Raw genomic sequence first — 16,230 nt, 5'->3', positions numbered from 1 at the left:
GTCCTGAAGACCTCCTCTGAAGGTAGAGGTTATAGATGCTATCTCTGCAATATGGAGTGTATCTTTTCAGCCCCGGACCTCCACTGAGATTTAAGTGCTGCATTCCCACATGCTTCTACCAAACAGAACTGCTTTGCTGTGCGCCACTACACACCTTTTTGGCGAGTCGTAAGGCCCACAAAATGGTAGTTACAATGGCAAAAAATTATCACTCATTTTATCATGGAATATACAATGATCAATTTATTATAAAGTAAATGCATAATGTTGTCCTTGCAATACAGGGAGTGCAGAATTATTAGGCAAATGAGTATTTTGACCACATCATCCTCTTTATGCATGTTGTCTTACTCCAAGCTGTATAGGCTCGAAAGCCTACTACCAATTAAGCATATTAGGTGATGTGCATCTCTGTAATGAGAAGGGGTGTGGTCTAATGACATCAACACCCTATATCAGGTGTGCATAATTATTAGGCAACTTCCTTTCCTTTGGCAAAATGGGTCAAAAGAAGGACTTGACAGGCTCAGAAAAGTCAAAAATAGTGAGATATCTTGCAGAGGGATGCAGCACTCTTAAAATTGCAAAGCTTCTGAAGCGTGATCATCGAACAATCAAGCGTTTCATTCAAAATAGTCAACAGGGTCGCAAGAAGCGTGTCGAAAAACCAAGGCGCAAAATAACTGCCCATGAACTGAGAAAAGTCAAGCGTGCAGCTGCCACGATGCCACTTGCCACCAGTTTGGCCATATTTCAGAGCTGCAACATCACTGGAGTGCCCAAAAGCACAAGGTGTGCAATACTCAGAGACATGGCCAAGGTAAGAAAGGCTGAAAGACGACCACCACTGAACAAGACACACAAGCTGAAACGTCAAGACTGGGCCAAGAAATATCTCAAGACTGATTTTTCTAAGGTTTTATGGACTAATGAAATGAGAGTGAGTCTTGATGGGCCAGATGGATGGGCCCGTGGCTGGATTGGTAAAGGGCAGAGAGCTCCAGTCCGACTCAGACGCCAGCAAGGTGGAGGTGGAGTACTGGTTTGGGCTGGTATCATCAAAGATGAGCTTGTGGGGCCTTTTCGGGTTGAGGATGGAGTCAAGCACAACTCCCAGTCCTACTGCCAGTTCCTGGAAGACACCTTCTTCAAGCAGTGGTACAGGAAGAAGTCTGCATCCTTCAAGAAAAACATGATTTTCATGCAGGACAATGCTCCATCACACGCGTCCAAGTACTCCACAGCGTGGCTGGCAAGAAAGGGTATAAAAGAAGGAAATCTAATGACATGGCCTCCTTGTTCACCTGATCTGAACCCCATTGAGAACCTGTGGTCCATCATCAAATGTGAGATTTACAAGGAGGGAAAACAGTACACCTCTCTGAACAGTGTCTGGGAGGCTGTGGTTGCTGCTGCACGCAATGTTGATGGTGAACAGATCAAAACACTGACAGAATCCATGGATGGCAGGCTTTTGAGTGTCCTTGCAAAGAAAGGTGGCTATATTGGTCACTGATTTGTTTTTGTTTTGTTTTTGAATGTCAGAAATGTATATTTGTGAATGTTGAGATGTTATATTGGTTTCACTGGTAATAATAAATAATTGAAATGGGTATATATTTTTTTTTGTTAAGTTGCCTAATAATTATGCACAGTAATAGTCACCTGCACACACAGATATCCCCCTAACATAGCTAAAACTAAAAACAAACTGAAAACTACTTCCAAAAATATTCAGCTTTGATATTAATGAGTTTTTTGGGTTCATTGAGAACATGGTTGTTGTTCAATAATAAAATTAATCCTCAAAAATACAACTTGCCTAATAATTCTGCACTCCCTGTATATAGTTGTTTAAATATTGGCCACGAGCTGCACTAATCGAGCGAACAGAGCCTGGAAGTTTGATCAGCTCCAGAAGTGTTTGAAACATTTCCCTTCCAGAAAACGTTTTAAAAAATGGGGATCTAGTACATTTAAGAGAACTATTTCACACAATGTTGCTAAAATGCACAAAGCATACGTGGTCCCATGCTCTACTCATGTATTTTGATGCAAACCCAGATTTATAAAGCTTTGTAAACATGGGTTTGTGCCAAAATCGTGTGCCTACCCAACAGAGGAGCCTATTTATTGTTCTGTGCAGGAAATTATCCCTTCCTGCTAAAAAACAATCCTGTTGATAACGCAGGCACCCTTCCGATATTCTGCACGGTGCCTGCATTGGCGGTATGCAGCATATAGTGCAGCAGCGCAAGAAGAGGGCAGAAATACTCCATATCTTTGTGAAAATGGAGCATTTATGCTCTCTCGCTTTCGTGCAGCACAACAAGTTCCACTGCTGCTCTGTGTTGCATGAATTATTATTAAATCTCTCTCTCTCTTTCTCTCTCTCTTTCTCTCGCTCTCTCTTTCTCTCTCTCTCTCCCTGCTTTATCAGTGTCTACAATGTCTCTCCATTTCTGTACCCCTGTTTGTCTTACGGGGGCACTTTTTCTGGCAGATCAACCATATTGCAAAATTAAATCAAAATTGTTGCAACTTAGTTGCTTTCTGCTGAGGACATCGCATACAGCAGGCTGCAGCCAGACAGCACGAGGTATTATTTATTGTTTGGATTGTTTAAACACACTATCAACATGATATTAGCTAGGTTGACTTCCAAGAGCATGGCTGTAAGTGAAACAACAGGTTAGGTGATCACATAATATTTAAGGAACATGCATAGTATGGCAGAGGTATTCCGATGCAAGAGGGGCGGGGTAGGACTGCAAAAGTCAAGACGTTTCATCTCATTTCCCGGTACCCCACTATAAAGTTGAGGGTCCAGATTCTCAGAATCTAGGGAGGTCTGTTTTTTATGGGGGTCAAGTAAGTCTGCTAACATGGCAGCCCAGGCGATCAGATCGACTCCCAACTTTGCGTCTTTCCTGCATTTATTCATATGCAGTTCCTCAGCCACTGCCCATTCAGCTATATCAACCAACTATGCTTGCACCCAAGGAGGGGCAGGAGAGATCCAATGTGTGTCTCAATTGTAAGAATTTCCTGCTCAGTTATTACGGGCTGGCAATACACCCAAGAGACACTGTTTAGGATCCCTAGGGACTTCCCATCTAGTCGCCACAAACAGCCTTTAGGTCACAGTCAGTTGGTATATCGTGCCCTACAGTCCCAAATCATGTGTAAGAAGTCCACTCTCTCCACATAACAGCGAGGGCAAACTGAAACCCTACCTGGGTATATTTTGTGAAGGGTGGACGGGATCAGGTAGAATTGATGAATGATGCTGTTCTGTATTAATTTAAACGTAGCATTAGGTGTTCTTTTTTGTACTGCAATGGGCACTAAGTTCCATTCCTTCTCAGTTATTTGTTCCCCAGGCTTTTCTGCCATTTTCCTTGTATCGGAAGTGGTATGTGGGGGACGTCGTCCCTGAATGCCTTATGAAGGAAAGAGATCAGTCACCTTCCTCCTGCTATGTTCAACATTGTGGTTAAGAAATAAGATTCCCTTGGGGCCTCAGGGAATGATGGCCATAGGTCACAAGCAGTGGCGAAATGTAAAAATTGTCCTTGGCGTAGGCGAAAGGTCTCCACTGCGTCTTGTAGTGTTATAAATCGATTGTTAGTGTGCAAGTCTGGAAGTGTATTACAGCATTCTGTACGTCAGCGTCCCATTGCCATTGTCTGTTTTATTTGGAGGAAAGGCTGTAGGGACCGTATACACATGTCTGGTGCATAAGGGGCACATTTGATCACCCTCCTAACTGCCCATTCCCATGCCTTACAAACCTAGCCACGTGTGTATGGTATTTTTGGAGGTACTTGTGCCCCCAGCATGAGGAGTTCCGGAAGGGTTGTGTTCCCATGTGTCCCAGAGACTAGAAGTTTCTCCCAATTATCCCCCTCATCCAGCCAGTGAGCAGCATGTTGCAACAGTGTTGGCACATAGTATAATTCCAGGTCTGGCAGCTCTATCCCTCCTCGATGCCAAGGCCGTTTCAGTGTGGACAAACTCACTCTCTTCCTCCCCGAGGCCCACAGCAACTCCACAATCAATTTATTGAGTTCAAGAAAATACTCTTTGGGTATGTCGAATAAAGCTCCCTGAAATATATATAAGCAATGGGCCAAGATTATCATTTTAATTAATACCATCTTGCCCATTGTGTGTGGCATAAGTAGATTGCAGTAGGTTACCTACCCTCCCCACACCCAGAAGATCCAAACCCCACATCACCTCCCAGAGACGCCCAGTCATGCAAGGTTTCATATCTGCCTTAGGGGGGGGGGTTACGGTAAGTGCGCCGTTGAAGGCACAGTTAAAGCCTCCGGCCATAAGTACCTCAGGGTCCAGGTGAGCACGTGCTGCCCTTATGATTGCCCCATAAAAGTCAGCATTGTCAGTGTTAGGGGCGTAAACATTTATGATACATAATGACCTCAAGTCCAATGTACTAGCCACTATAATGTATCTACAGTCAGTGTCCACCTCTACTCCTCTAGCTGCAAAATGAATACCAGGGGACACCCAACCAACACCCCCCAGTATAACTAGAGTACGATGCTGCAAATATCTGACCCCTCTGATGCAATCCATCTAAGTGTGTTACATGAGTAAGGGCAATTGCAATGTCATAACGCTTAAAGTACACATGTACCCTCTGTCATTTAGTTGGGTGTCTGAGCCCCTTTACATTCCACGTTAGGAATTTCCAGCACCAATGCATCTCCCAATATACGTGTATGGGAACACTTGCTACCCATTTACTCAACTCCACCTGCAATGTACGTCCATTCAACCCATACTCTGTTTCACAACTAATTGTGGTAGAATTCCCCAACATTTTTGTGGCAAATCCCCCCAACACCAAACAAATGATCTACTCCCCCTCCCCTGCGCAGTGTGAGCAAACAACAGAAGCCCATTATAACCAGGCTAAAACTCAGATCCCACCACCCCACCCAGCCTGAAATGGCAGAGGCCTCTACCCCTGCTTTGCGTATTGCAGAGAGCTTAGTATCTCGTCGGTGCAGCAAGGCCAAAGGCACTCGAACCTAACCATTGGGATTCGAGCCCTCAATCTCTATCTCTACTAAATAGAAGGTGAATTATATGCCAGTAGCATATACACCCATATTAGTAAATTAACATCTGCTATTAGTAGTAAAGGTGGCCTATATCTACACCAGGAGAAAAATGGCACACAGTAATAACATTTTACTGTTTCATACCATCCCTCACCACCCCTAGGTTCATCAAGCGTGTACCTTTCTTGTCTATTGTTAATCCCCCCTCAAAAACATCCAGTGTAGGGAAAAACATATGTTACAGTTCCATTGCCATGGGTTCAGGGCCGCTCAAGGCCCCAGTCAGTCCCATACACTCCCTAAATGCTCAGCACAGTGAAATGTAGCACATTTCCAGCAACCAGATGATCCACCACACAGTTCATACACCCAGTGCAGTGGAAGTGGGAGCTGCCGCCTCAAGTCCCTGAATCCGTGCTATCGCTGAAGCTGTCTCTGCCTCCACGATGCCAGCGGAAGGAGTCTGCAGTGTCAGGCACACAATTGGAGCCCTCAGGCGTACCACTATTTGTCAGTTTGTTTTAACCTCTTACTTGTCTCAGAAGTAGTCGAGCTTCGCACTGATCTGGTGCTTGAGTGAGCTGTTGACTTCTGCAGATCACGTTTCCTTTCCAAGGGAGTACTCTGCCCTGTTCCGCCCAGTGTGTCAATCCAGTCATTAGTGGTCTCACGGGAATTAAAGAAGTGGGCCTTTCCGTTATATTGTACACTGAACCTTGCAGGAAACATCAGAGCATACCTGAGGTCAAGTTCCCTCAGATGGTTTTTGCTAAAGGCCTTTACGGAGTTCCTGCACACTGCGAGTATAATCAGGGAATATCATATTGGTGTGTCCCTCATTCTGTGGAGCACTGTGTGCTCTAATATGTTGAAGGATAAAGTCCTGATCCCTATATTGATGAGCTGTGCAATGAGGGCATGGGAGTGGTGGGCCGCCCAGGTTTAGGCACTGGCTCAAGTGTGCGATGAGCTCTTTCAATAGTGAAAAAGTTGGATAGCTTCTGAGGTTTCAAAGTGGTGGTTATCCACGCCTCCAGGAATAGTTCAGCGGATTGGCTCTCTGCCCGCTCTGGGAAGCCAATGAACTGCAGATTATTTCTTCTGCACTACCCTTCTGCATCTTATATGCAGCCCTCCATATGAGCAGTGGCTGCATGGAGGTCAGTACTGTTTTTTTCAATGAGTCCACTTCCTGGAGGAGGTCGTTAACATGCCTCTCAGCCGTTCTGACATGGTTCTGAAGTCAGCTTGGAGCAAACCAACCTCAATGGCGACTGAGTCCATTTTAATGAACATTTCTTCCTTAGCGTTTGTGATAGTGCCATAATATCCGTCATTATGGGGGGACAAGATGCCACCATAGAAGTCTGCTCCATAGTCTGTTTCATAGCCGTCCCGGGGGGGCACCGGGTGCATGTAATTATCCATTTTATTAGCTTTGCACAGTTTTTGCAGGCCTATCTTTTGCAATATTGCCCTCTCTAAGGGATCTCAGTCTTGGGAATCTTCCTGAATAAATCAACAACCGTGGTGCTGCCCTCTCAGAGTCAACATGCCCACCAAACCGGAAGGGACTTTGCCATGGAGGCCTCACAGTAGGGCACCCATTGAAGTGCTTGGCTAGTGTCACTCTGTCTTATCCAGGTGACTGGTTGACACCTGTTCGGTATAAGTCAATAAGGACGCTAAATGAAGGACCACACGCCAATTATAATGAAAATGTCACTTACCCAGTGTACATCTGTTCGTGGCATCAGTCGCAGTAGATTCGCATGTTCTGCAATAGCTCGCCATCTGGTGTTGGGCCGGAGTGTTACAAGTTGTTTTTCTTCGAAGAAGTCTTTCGAGTCACGGGACCGAGTGACTCCTCCTTTTGTCTCCATTGCGCATGGGCGTCGACTCCATCTTCGATTGTTTTTCCCCGCAGAGGGTGAGGTAGGAGTTGAATTGTAGTAATAGTGCCCATGCAATGGAGTGACTAAGTATGCACCTATTTAAGGTTGAGATGATACATATATAAATAATTGAAGGTAACTTCCAAACTGCTACAGGCTCCCGGGGGGAGGCGGGTGGGCACATGCGAATCTACTGCGACTGATGCCACGAACAGATGTACACTGGGTAAGTGACATTTTCAGTTCGATGGCATCTGTCGCTGTAGATACGCATGTTCTGCATAGACTAGTAAGCAGTTATTTCCCCAAAAGCGGTGGATCAGCCTGTAGGAGTGGAAGTAGTCTGAAATAATGTCCTTAATACGGCTTGACCTACTGTGGCTTGTTGTGCGGATAACACGTCTACACAGTAGTGCTTGGTGAATGTGTGAGGCGTAGACCATGTGGCTGCCTTACATATTTCTTGCATTGGGATGTTTCCTAGAAAGGCCATGGTAGCACCTTTCTTTCTGGTTGAGTGTGCCCTTGGTGTAATGGGCAGCTGTCGTTTAGCTTTAAGGTAGCAGATTTGGATGCATTTAACTATCCATCTGGCTATACCTTGTTTTGAAATTGGGTTTCCTGCGTGAGGTTTTTGAAATGCAATAAAGAGTTGTTTAGTCTTTCTGATGTTTTTTGTTCTGTCAATGTAATACATTAATGCTCTTTTGACATCTAATGTATGTAGTGCCCTTTCAGCTACGGTATCTGGCTGTGGAAAGAACACTGGAAGTTCCACTGTTTGATTTAGATGGAACGGTGATATAACCTTTGGCAAAAATTTAGGATTGGTCCTTAGGACGACTTTATTTTTGTGTAGTTGTATAAAAGGTTCCTGTATAGTAAACGCCTGAATCTCGCTTACTCTTCTTAGGGAAGTAATGGCGATGAGAAATGCCACCTTCCAGGTTAGGAACTGTATGTCGCAGGAGTGCATGGGTTCAAAAGGTGGACCCATAAGTCTAGTTAGGACAACATTTAGGTTCCATGAAGGAACAGGTAGTGTTCTTGGTGGTATAATTCTCCTAAGGCCCTCCATGAATGCTTTAATGACTGGTATTTTATATAGGGAAGTTGAATAGGTAGTTTGCAGGTATGCAGATATTGCTGCAAGGTGAATCTTAATGGAAGAGAAAGCTAGGTTAGATTTTTGTAAGTGAAGCAAGTAACCCACTACATGTTCTGGAGTTGTGTGTAATGGTTGTATTTGATTAATATGGCAGTAGCAAACAAACCTCTTCCATTTACTTGCATAGCAGTGCCTGGTGGATGGCCTTCTTGCTTGTTTTATGACTTCCATACATTCTTGGGTAAGTTGTAAGTGCCCGAATTCTAGGATTTCAGGAGCCAGATTGCTAGATTCAGCGATGCTGGATCTGGGTGTCTGATCTTTTGGTTGTGCTGTGTCAACAGATCTGGCCTGTTGGGCAATTTGATGCAGGGTACCACTGATAGGTCTAGCAGCGTTGTGTACCAGGGTTGCCTTGCCCAAGTTGGTGCTATCAATATGAGTTTGAGTTTGCTTTGACTGAGTTTGTTTACCAGGTAAGGAAGGAGAGGGAGAGGAGGAAAAGCGTAAGCAAATATCCCTGACCAGTTCATCCATAGGGCATTGCCTTGGGATTGTTTGTGTGGGTATCTGGATGCGAAGTTTTGGCATTTTGCGTTCTCCCTTGTCGCAAACAAGTCTATCTGAGGTGTTCCCCAGAGTTTGAAATAAGTGTTCAGAATTTGGGGGTGAATTTCCCATTCGTGGACCTGTTGGTGATCTCGAGAGAGATTGTCTGCGAGTTGATTTTGTATCCCTGGTATAAACTGTGCAATTAGGCGAATTTGGTTGTGAATTGCCCAATGCCAAATTTTTTGTGCTAGCAGGCTTAACTGCGTGGAGTGCGTCCCCCCCTGCTTGTTTAGATAATACATTGTTGTCATGTTGTCTGTTTTGACGAGAATGTATTTGTGAACTATTATTGGTTGGAAAGCTTTTAGTGCTTGAAAAACTGCTAGAAGTTCTAGGTGATTGATATGCAGTTTTGTTTGATGTACGTTCCATTGTCCTTGTATGCTGTGTTGATCGAGGTGTGCTCCCCACCCTGTCATGGAAGCATCTGTTGTTATTACGTATTGTGGCACTGGGTCTTGGAAAGGCCGCCCCTTGTTTAAATTTATGTTGTTCCACCACAGAAGCGAGAGGTAAGTTTGGCGGTCTATTAACACCAGATCTAGAAGGTGACCCTGTGCTTGAGACCACTGTGATGCTAGGCATTGTTGTAAGGGCCTCATGTGCAGTCTTGCGTTTGGGACAATGGCTATGCATGATGACATCATGCCTAGGAGTTGTAATACCATCTTTGCTTGTATCTTTTGTGTTGGATACATGCGTTGTATGATGGTGTTGAAATTTTGAATTCTTTGTGGACTTGGAGTGGCTACTCCTTTTGATGTGTCTATTATGGCTCCCAGGTATTGTTGTACCTTGCGTGGCAGAATTTTGGATTTTGTGAAATTGACGGTGAACCCTAGTTTGAAGAGGGTTTGTATGATATGATTTGTGTGATTTGAGCACTCTATTAACGAATGGGCTTTGATTAGCCAGTCGTCTAGATATGGGAACACATGTATCTGCTGCCTTCTTATGTGTGCTGCGACTACCGCTAGACATTTGGTAAAGACTCTTGGTGCGGTTGTTAATCCGAAAGGCAGTACCTTGAATTGGTAATGTATTCCTTTGAATACAAACCTTAGGTATTTCCTGTGCGATGGGTGTATTGGTATATGGAAATAAGCATCCTTGAGGTCTAAAGTTGCCATGTAGTCGTGCAGTTTTAGCAATGGCAATACTTCTTGTAGTGTGACCATGTGGAAGTGGTCTGATTTGATGAAAGTGTTCACTACTCTGAGGTCTAGGATTGGTCTCAGTGTTTTGTCCTTCTTTGGTATCAGAAAGTACAGTGAGTAAACTCCTGTGTTTATTTGTGTGTTTGGCACTAATTCGATTGCATTCTTTTGCAATAGTGCCTGCACTTCTATCTCCAGGAGATTGGAATGGTGTGTTGTTAAATTTTGTGCTTTTGGTGGTATGTTTGGAGGGAATTGTAGAAATTCTAGGCAATAACCATGTTGGATAATTGCTAGAACCCAAGTGTCTGTAGTGATTTCCTCCCATGCTTTGTAATAATGACCTATTCTTCCCCCCACTGGTGTTGTGTGGAGGGGGTGAGTGACCTGTGAGTCACTGTTTAGTAGTAGGGGCTTTGGGGCTTTGAAATCTTCCTCTATTTCTAGGGAATTGCCCTCCTCTATATTGTCCCCGAAAACCTCCTCTATACTGTCCCTGGTAACTGGACGGTGTGGCTTGTGAGGTGCTGGCTTGTGTGCTTTGACCTCGAAACCCCCCTCGAAAGGGCGTTTTACGGAATGTGCTGTAATTCCCTTTGCTCTGCGGGGAGTAGAGTGCGCCCATGGCTTTGGCAGTGTCCGTATCTTTTTTGAGTTTTTCAATCGCTGTGTCCACTTCTGGACCGAACAGTTCTTTTTCATTAAAAGGCATATTGAGAACTGCTTGTTGAATCTCTGGTTTAAATCCAGACGTTCGGAGCCATGCATGCCTTCTGATAGTTACAGATGTATTAATTGTCCGTGCAGCTGTATCTGCAGCGTCCATGGAGGAGCGGATCTGGTTGTTGGAAATGGTCTGTCCTTCCTCGACCACTTGCTTTGCCCTATTTTGTAAGTCCTTGGGCAGATGTTCAATGAGATGTTGCATCTCGTCCCAGTGGGCTCTGTCATAGCGCGCAAGTAGTGCCTGGGAGTTCGCGATGCGCCACTGGTTTGCAGCTTGTGCTGCGACTCTCTTACCAGCTGCATCGAACTTGCGGCTTTCTTTATCTGGGGGTGGTGCATCTCCAGATGTGTGGGAGTTGGCCCTTTTCCTAGCTGCTCCTACAACAACAGAGTCTGGTGGCAGCTGTGTAGTGATGAAAACCGGGTCCGTAGGAGGCGGCTTATACTTTTTTTCCACCCTTGGTGTGATTGCCCTACTTTTGACCGGCTCCTTAAATATGTCTTTTGCGTGCCGGAGCATACCAGGGAGCATAGGCAGGCTTTGGTATGAGCTGTGGGTGGAGGAGAGTGTGTTGAACAAGAAATCATCCTCGACCTGTTCTGAGTGGAGGCTTACATTGTGATATTGTGCTGCTCTAGCCACCACCTGAGAGTACGCGGTGCTGTCTTCTGGTGGAGATGGCTTTGTAGGGTATGCCTCCGGGCTGTTATCTGACACTGGGGCGTCGTATAGGTCCCATGCGTCCTGATCTTGGTCACCCTGGCTCATGGTGGTGTGAGCTGGGGAGTGTGATGGAGTTTGTGCTGGTGAAACGTCAATCACTGGCGGAGGAGAGGGTGGTGGTGTAACTCTTTTCACCACTTTTGGTTGTGGTGTTTGTTCCGTCTGGAACTCCAACCTCCTCTTTCTCCTAATGGGGGGGAAGGGTGCTTATTTTTCCTGTCCCCTGCTGAATGAAGATACGCTTTTGCGTATGGTCCACATCAGTTGCTTGTAGCTCTTCCTCAAACCTATGCTTCTGCATTTGGGAGGTTAGCGAGTGCTCTTCTGTATAAGAGCCTGAAGCTGGGTCGCTTGCAGTTTGTTTCGGCATCGAAACTTTGTCTGCGTGTTTTTTCGGCTCCGAGGTGACTTTTTTCCTTTTCGGGGCCGAAACCTCTCGGCGTCGATCTGTTTCGGTGCCGCTGTCTCGGCGTCGAGCCGTGTCCACACCGGCATCTCGGTGTCGAGGCTTGTCTCCAGCACTTTCTCGGTCCCGAGAAGGCTGCGTGCCGGTGTCTCGACCGGAGTCGGACGATCTCGGCACTGTTTGGGCCTTTTTCGGTGCCGACGGTCGGTCACCGAATTTATGGGTCGAGCCATGGCCTGGTGGCAGTGGCGTCCCCTGGGCCTTGTAAATGTTTCTCTGTGTGGTTTTCGACGTCTTACTCACGGTTTGTGTATCGTCGAATCCTTCGGAGTCTGAGTCTTGGATCGAGAAGGTACCTTCCTCTTCCTGTTCCTCGAACTCCCGTTGGGCTGTCGGTGCGGACGCCATCTGAAGTCGTCTGGCTCGACGGTCTCGGAGTGTTTTTCGGGACCGGAACGCACGACAGGCCTCGCAGGTGTCTTCGCTGTGCTCAGGTGACAGGCACAGGTTGCAGACCAAGTGTTGGTCTGTGTAGGGGTATTTATTGTGGCATTTGGGGCAGAAACGAAACGGGGTCCGTTCCATCGGCGTTCTTCAGCACGCGGTCGGGCCGACCAGGCCCCGACGGAGGATCGAAAAACTACCCCGAAGGGCACCGGAGCTCTTCGATCTTCGATGCGGTGTTGAATGTAAGTACGCCGATCCCGAACGCAACAATACCGACGAAAATCTTCCGAAATTAGCGAATTTTCCGTTCCGAAACTCGGAGCGACAGGAACACGTCCGAACCCGATGGCGGAAAAAAAACAATCGAAGATGGAGTCGACGCCCATGCGCAATGGAGACAAAAGGAGGAGTCACTCGGTCCCGTGACTCGAAAGACTTCTTCGAAGAAAAACAACTTGTAACACTCCGGCCCAACACCAGATGGCGAGCTATTGCAGAACATGCGTATCTACAGCGACAGATGCCATCGAACATACAATTTAGCTTTACTAGAATTGCAGGTAAAATGTAGGCATTTAGCACATTACCAATAGTAGAATAAGAATCGCAATGAAAAGCATCTATTTATATATATAAGCAAAGAATTCATTGACAGATATAAGTTGTGATTAACTGTATACTAAAATGCATCGCACTACGATATTCAGGAAGCAGGATATTAATGAGTTGAATACTTCAGATAAGCTTTGATTTACTGCACACCAAAATGCATGTTTCAATTACTGCAGCAGGCTCTCACTACGATGTTCAGGAGGCAAAATATAAACGAACTGAATACTTCAGATAAGCTTTGATTTAATGCACACCAAAATGCATGTTTCAGTTATTGTAGCAGTTCACACTAATAGGTTTAGAAAGCAAAATATAAACGAGCTGAATACTTCAGGTTATAAACACAGTGCAGGCATAAATAATCAGCCATAATAATAGAGCAGAGAAACAAATGTATTTTATCCCTGTGTGGAAACTTAACTTAATCCACGACATGCTGGGGAGCCCTCTACCGCCTGCTTGGACCTCTCTCCCCCTCAAGCACCACGAGCAAACAGGGAGGCAGCGCTGGGCCATGGCAGCTTCCACAATTCCATCTGCGAGCTTCCAAATCCCTCACCCACAGTTCAGTGCTTAAATAACTCGAAGCTTGGATTCTATCTCATTCTGGCATTTTCTAGCTATGTTATCAGTACTTGGCTGCTCTGCCCTTCTCCAGCCTTTGTTTTCATTCCATCTTCTCCCTGTACTCTCGTTCTCAAGGTTGAGACGGAGTCTTCTACACAAACAAGCTTGAAAATAATATCATGAACTTTTCCACGATGTTTGGGAGGGGGTTTCAACAGGCATTACACTCATCTACACTGCTCAAGCTAATTAACCCTTTGTGTTACAATGTTTCTCCGCATCTTTCCCTAATACTGAACACACTCCAATTCATGCCACTGGATAAGCTCGGTAATGCCCGCTGGTGCTGGCCTCCAACCTAGTCCAGTATTGCATAATGTCACGTCCCTGAGCAGCTCTCTATCACCAGATCTCAGATCTACTGGGCAGCTCCCCCGCAACCTGTGGGTCACGTCTTCTCCCCATGCAGCCCAGGTCCAGCACATGTCACCGGTCCCCACTGTATCCACTGTGTCACCGGAATCACCATTGAGGCCCCCCTCAGCCAAACAAGGGCTCAGGGCTGGGCAACTCCTGTCTGTCGCACGAAGGCAGTTCCAAACCCCCAGGCCAGCTAAATGTATCCATACATTCAGGAGAAGGGGGGCAGGCCTTCTAAGAATCAGATTGCCCCGTCTGCATCACAAGTTCTGCCTGCTCAATCCTGCACCGGTCCGGACATGTTACCCCAGTTTTACGGCACCCCGCAGGTACCAGCTCCCTTGATGGGCCCTCAGCGTGGAACCACCATGGAAACAACAGGTCCTGCAGTGAAAGTCCTTCAATTTTTTTTGCATGGTGGAGTGGGGGGACCGGCCCTATGAAGTTAGGTTTCCTCTAGTGCTGTTGTGGTCTAAACGGACCGGCCCATGACCGATTGCGGCCTCCCGAGGCGCCCGGGCCTCTTCAGAGGTCAGAGTATGCCGCAGCCGGCTGTGGAGCACAGGAAAAGCTGCAAGGGGTGGTGCTGCCCAGCCAGTCTCCACAGAACATAGGGGAGCCCAATTTCCAAGCTGCCCACCTCTGGTCTTCTCCATGGCTTCCAACCAAGGCCCAACTCTCACAGTGTCTCAAGGGGGGCTTTTCCAAGGGCCTCCGACACCGCCGCTACAAGATTCTTACAATGCCGCCACAGGCACAGCTCTAGGCCCGACAGCCATATGCCTCATCCGTCACGCGGACTCACCGGTGTCCTGGTGGAATCAAGAGGGTCCGTATAAGGCCCAGGGAGCGCACATCTAGCACTTGGGGCTCAGGAATGGTGCAGGATACAGGATTTTGGCAGGATTTTTAAAGCGGCCAGGGGAATCTTGCTGAAAGTGCGGCTAGGTGGCCATCTTGCATGGCTCCTCCCCCACAATATGCTGTAGTTGTGGTGAATTATTACAAGTGGGTCAACCTTAAATTCTTGGAATGTCCTATATCTAAGGACATCCTTGAGTTCTTTGGACAAATATTTTATACAGAAGGGTTTCCTGAGCAAGTCAATTAATTTCTGCTGAAACTGCATTTTCTTAGTTAAACGGTTTCACCCACTGCAATGCTTCACTGTACTGCCCCCAGAGCATGGAGAAATGAGCAAGTTGAGCATGCCAACTGACCAATCAAGGAAACAATACAATAAGCCAGTAAGGGAAACGTACCTGTTAAGAATGCCTTGAGAATAGGGTTGTGGGCATATACCAGTACCCAAAATGTGACTGGCAGCACACCTCTTGAATTGTTGAGAAGCAGGTTGGCCATGACCAAACTGCGGCCCCGTTGGTATAAAGGGGAGGGAGTCGGGGAGATGGGCTCAAAACACAAGACCAAGCACAGATAACATGGAAGAAAAGCAAAAAAGAAGGAAACAACATTACAAAAGAAGAAAAGCAGTTGAGAGTAGCAAGATGGTAGTAGGGTACATTGTTAGGATCAAACTTCCACCCTCTAAGCACAGTGGAGACAATTGTAGTGGGCTCTTGTATGTGATTAGAACCATAGGGTTAGCTTTGATGTTGGAGAATGGACAGTGGTGGAATGTCTCACTTGCTGACCCATGTCACATCAGAGCAGAGCTTCATTGTCCAATGCATGATGACAGGGTGATGAATGTTTCTTCATCCTCTAATGCAGCACCAACAAGTACCACTGGCATGACTTGTGATGATGCCATTGGTTTCAACCAATGCAAATTAGATGGTTATAACTCCTAAAATGTAGGGTTTCCTGCCAAAGCAGAGACTGTTTAATGGATTGACATCTTCAAAAAGGGGGAGAGATGTCGTGTTTTACCTTGTTTAAGGTGTTTTATGCATTCCATTCTTGTTATCTTTTCCTTCCCTCAACCTTCCCTTCCTTATGTTTCTATGTGCGTACACCCTTACATGCTGTTGACCAATCATTAGAACGCTGGGCTTAGGGTGACAGTTGGCTGGTAACAGTTGTAACAGTATGTGTGGAACCATGTTCCTGAAAGGAATAAAGACATATTGCTTCATAATGTGTGGAGTCTGTGGTCACTATAACTACAGATGGCAGCAAGCATGGCATGCATGGTAGCAATCAGATTGCAGGAAATGGAGACAGACAATTTTCTAGCCTGTCTTGCTGATAGTAGTGTAGTAGCAAGCAGCTCACCGCAATCTCAGGAAGATGCCCCCGTCGCCAGGTACTGCTAAGGGTTATTGGAATTGAATGAAAAATAAGCCTGTGGTCTTCACGAAGAGAGCGTGTAGCCTGTCCCTTTCTAAGTGCCTTTCTCTACAGGTTTTATGGGATTAAATGATCTGAGGGTAAACGCAGTACATGAGTAACATATTTTTCATCTGGAAACTAAGCCGGAACTTTTCTCCCTAGTAACTG

At 46.1% G+C, this 16,230-nt stretch overlaps 1 protein-coding gene across 4 annotated transcripts in view; it reads left to right on the top strand.

The window, feature by feature from the left end:
• The window catches only part of SAXO4 (stabilizer of axonemal microtubules 4), a 194,745-nt gene that overhangs the window by 23,569 nt on the left and 154,946 nt on the right, over positions 1–16,230 (top strand). The window lies entirely within an intron of this gene.

This window comes from Pleurodeles waltl, chromosome 3_1, assembly GCF_031143425.1.
Source record: "Pleurodeles waltl isolate 20211129_DDA chromosome 3_1, aPleWal1.hap1.20221129, whole genome shotgun sequence".
Taxonomy (NCBI): Eukaryota; Metazoa; Chordata; class Amphibia; order Caudata; family Salamandridae; genus Pleurodeles; species Pleurodeles waltl.
The sequence above is the reverse complement of the archived record's forward strand: the minus strand, read 5'-3'. Positions and strand labels throughout refer to the sequence as shown.